Consider the following 5,000-nt stretch of genomic DNA (forward strand, 5'->3'; position numbering starts at 1 on the left):
ACTTGATGGTCAGGTAAAGTCACAAAGTTAAAGAAAGGCCAGATCTCAACAGAGCACTACTCAAAAAGAAATTAAACAACATTAATTTCTGTTTGGTAATACTGTCTCACAACAGAGACAGGAGTTAGAAGCCGTGATAGAACGTTACTATGGACTTTCACAACAGAAAATACGAAACGTCCTTCTCCACCACGGACTTACAGCAGAACTGAAGATGAAATTAAAAGTCACTATCTTTACCGGTCATTCGCATGAATCATGGAAAAAACTCGAGGCGAAATGGGGGTGGGTGTTGTAATTTAATGTTCTTTTCCCCCTAAACATGTTTACCCCTAAATGAATACAAAGCGCGTACGATGGATGGATCGTCACGAAGTCAACCATGGTCTATGGAGACAATGGCCATTCGCAGCTCCGATAACGTCAGGGATTAAATTGGGGATGTCGAAGATCAGACTCAAAGACTCGACGGAAATACTACACCCTCACGTTTTAGAGTGACAAAAGAAATAAATCAAGATAAGGTTGGATGTCCGGAGTCGTGCATACCACAGCATACCCTACAGCGCCATAAAATCCAAAGGCATTTCCTTACAGGGCTTAATAATGAATCTGAAGGATTACGACCTTGTAACAATGCGCCACCAAAGCGGCTTTTATTCAAATTTATCCCTTTACGCAAACTAGACCCTGAAGACAAAGTTACCCCTTTAAAAGCAAAGTTATCGCTATAGGCAAATGTACCTCTTGAGGCAAAGTTACTCCATGAAGCAAAGCTACATCTTGAGGCAAAGTTACTCTTTGACGCAAACTAAAAACAACGGTATGTATTAAACAGCATGTAGGGATCAATCTCACATACGGAAATATACTTACTCATTAATTTATGTCCCTACCACCGAACACGATCGTCTAGGCATTCCATGAAGGAATACGGAAAATACATCGATCCAGCAAAAGTTTGATATCAACATGAATTACCCATTCTATCCAAATTGAGAGAACTAGGGGATGAATAATCCAGCCCAAGGAAAAGCACGAAAGTGTTGAAAGCTAGGCTTCAATACTGGACCTCCAGGGTCACAAGTGTAATTTCTTAATTACTTGATCACCTAGTCAAAAAAAGAGAAAAAAGCGCTCTCGTTCAGCCAGTAAATAAGGAATAGATGAAGCAAGGGGGGCGGGGTGACTTGACTTACCTGACGTATGCCTCTTGGTTCCTGGCGAAGCATAGGGCCTCAACAGTCAACAGCACTCTTCCATTTTCTTATGTCCTTGGCACAGACCTTTGCTTAACTCCAGGTACGATTAGAGACGCACAAATCGTGGTGAAGCCTCCTCCGCCTGTTCTGTTTTGGATGACCTCGTTTCCTCTTGCCCTGCGGATTCCATTCGAGAGCGTGCTTGGTTATGTTACAGGGCTCCTTACGAAGGGTACGGCCAACCCATCGCCACTTTATGCCCCCTGACCTGCTCTTGGTTTGTTCTTGTCCAAAAAAGTCCAACGGGGAGGAAATTTTCAAGCATTTAAACATTTTTTTTTTGGTTTAAACCACTATGCAAGAAAGCTTTAAACTCGATCTGGGATGTGTTTTCTATTCGACAAAGCCTTTCAAGGTCAAGGCTGACATTTCTAGGGTGAATTCGAACCCAAAATAACTCAGCCCAACTATACGTATGTAATGTGGAGTTTATGTGTGTCACAAAGTGACTTTGCCAAAGGTAGGTTCGGTGACCACACAACCTCCGACCAAATCAGCAACTTTACAGGGAAGTTAAAGTGGAATAAACTAACTACGCTAGCATACCAATGAACAAGGGGTGATGTCTACACAGACAATAGCATGTTATTCCAATGAAATACCTTATAATAATAACTTCACAGCCAATACGTTTTTATGGCGATAAACAGACAATTGTTTTCTACCCTTTGGATAGGAAGGACTCTGTTTTATCTCACTGTACCTTTCGCCAGATCTATTATACCAAGCGGTACAGTCTTTGCTTCGTACCCGAAAGGTACCGAGTTCGGTCACCCGCTGCTATTGCGCTGTGTGGCCTTGAGCAAGTCACCTTGCCCTAGCTCAATTTGCGGCGCTGCACTGCGACTGACGCCTGGAATATTCCAGTCTTCCCTTGGAATAGACCCTAGAGATAAATTTCCCCTATGGAATAAATAAAGGGAATTTCTGATTTAAAAAAAAAATGAAACGACAAGTTCTTTATCGATACCACAAAAGTATTCGGACTCTATTCAATCATCCCAAGCTTTGTTATCAAAATACCGGAATCGATCCACTCGATCCAATTAACCAGTAGATTTTTGACCAATCAAAACATGGAATTTGTGACACACCTTCACACGTGCTCGGACAAACATATCGAGTTGTTTATAAACAATAACGTGAATGAAATTAACATCTCTATGACCGTTGTTATTGTTTTTATACCGCCATATGGGTGACTAGTTATCACACAATGTTCTCAATCATAAACGTTTAAGATTATCGAGTTTTCTGTGTTGGTTTTATTCATCAAGCAGGTAGAACAGTGGGTATTTTACTTAGACACATAACATCGATTGTAAAACCTGTGTAGTTTGCTATGTTTACCAATCACTGTCATTGTTTACATTATGACGACTGTCCGAGGGGCGTGATAATCCAAGTGTCTATTCGGAGCGAATGAAATCTCCCGTCGTAGATGTATATATTGACAATGAAAATGTTACTGCTTGAAGCTTGAAGGAAAATAATAACGATAAGTAACGAAATGCCAGCTTCAATTTATTGAACGAAGACAGATAATGTGAACGTTTCGGGTTTCCACTTTATCACCAAAACACGATGAATGAAAGAAACACTAAAGACGAATGAGAAATGTGAGAATGGCGTAGTTAATGTAAATAAACATTAACACTGTGTATATATATATATATATATATATATATATATATATATATATATATATATATATATATATGTATATATATATATTGGGAAAATACGTGTCAAAATGTTATACGTCATACAAATGACACGACAGATTTTGCTGCTACCGGGCATGGTGCGTGTCAAAATATTATACATCACACAGATGAAACATTAGCTTTTGTTGCCCCGTTTCCAATTGCTAGTATTACCTTAAAATTTAATGCAATCGCAATTTAGTGCTCGAGCATGATAATATTGATAGGCGATTTATTTCTAATGTGATAATAGTAGTAATCTAAAAACGATCTTTCACATACCGCCTTACTCATTAACTGTGCTCAAAACGCATTACAATGGGTTCGAAGCCAACAGCAACATTTAACACGAAGGAAGGACGAGACATGACGTCTGTGAGACACTATTTCACATTTTACTTCTCTTCTTTTCAATTTAAAAAAAAGAATAAAAAAAATCGACAGAAACAAGATGCTGGCCAGGTAACCATTTTGCATCCGAGCACGATGAGAGAATGTGAATAAAGAGCCTTTTTCCAAGGATTCAACTTTGCGCCGTACAGAACAGGACTTGAATAAGGGACTTAGATGTCTGAAGACAACTAGAAGTAGTCCTTCATAGCAATTGGGTCCATGGAGCCGGAGTTTATCTCGGTTTCTATATTGTAAAACGGGCAATAGCAATTGCTTGCTATCCTTTGGATAGGACGCCAGTCCATCGCAGAGTACTCTCCGCCAAATCTAACAGACCCAGCTACCTAATCCCTGCTGAGTGGACAGGTGGTTCAGAATAAATCTCGACCGCACCCGGTATCGATCTTGATCCCTTTGCGTGTGAAGGGAGTGCTCTATCAGCTGAGCTATCAGGACCCCCACCGAAGGCAAGTGTCATAAAACCACAAAGCGACATTTGTTCTACTCGTATGTTGGTGCACAGCAATTTTCTTTTCTTTTCTACGTCCCTCCACACCGCATCGTGGGCATTCTATGAAGGAGATCCCAGGTTTTAGGATTTTACACATGATGAGGGGTAACCCACACCGGAGACTGACTCCGACGACCCGGCACTGCCGACCTCTGACGTCTTCCGGATAAAGACGTCGGGCACGGACAAAATACTAAGAGTAAATAGAAGAGCCGCTAGACCTACCCATACCAAGCTCGAAAAAAAAACCGATGTCCGGAGGAAGACCATTACAAAGGGCTGGCTTAATAGGGAATGAGATTAGCGGAAGAGTAGAGTCCCTTGATTGGACGTCACCTTACAGAGAGAACGCCAAAATGGTTTTGCGCATGCGTCTCTCTCGTCCTTGCTTTCGGTGAAGTGTCTCATGCCGCTTTCATCGGAAGCGAGGACGAGAGACGCATGCGCACAACCAACATGACGTTCTCTCTCGAATAACTTTTCCGCCTGTGACGTCCAATCAAGGTACGTTACTCTTCCGCTAATCTCATTCCTATAAGATCAAAGAGAGAGAGAATGGGGATACCCCTATCAAGCGTACAGTGGACGGTGTCCCCGTTTCGACATGAAATAAGACCCGGGAACCCTTGTACGCAGATTCCCTGACTACAGACAGAGATGCATATACGAGATGGAAGCCGGTTTGGGCGAATTCAATCCCTCGAGGGGGCCGGTACATTAACTCCTCGAAACTGGGGGAGAAGTTGCAAGGTTTCTCCACAAGTAAGAGGAGGTACTGGGTTGTAGCAAATCCGCTTCGGCGAGAACCTGCCTGACGGCAAAATCGCTTCATCAGTTGGGACTTTCCACCTGTCCAACATGTAACCGATGTGGTAACGAGCCCGAAACCGCAGAGCATCTAAGTGAACGGTGTGTTGTGATGAAGCTGCCGGACGAATTTGCGGCGGTGCACGAATGCGGTTAAGAATGTGCTGATTGGGTCGATCGTCATAACATAAACAGAGCACCATTAGAAGCTGTCTCAAACTGGTATTATGTTGGAATTATTTTTTTTCATAATCCAAAGAGGTCTATGATATAAACAGCGTCTTTCAGCCTTAAGCCAGGATTAAAAGAATGAAATCGTAA

This window comes from Berghia stephanieae, chromosome 8 (genome assembly GCF_034508935.2).
Source record: "Berghia stephanieae isolate SIO BIC M18660-M18661 chromosome 8, UCSD_Bste_1.3, whole genome shotgun sequence".
In the NCBI taxonomy this organism is placed as follows: Eukaryota; Metazoa; Mollusca; class Gastropoda; order Nudibranchia; family Aeolidiidae; genus Berghia; species Berghia stephanieae.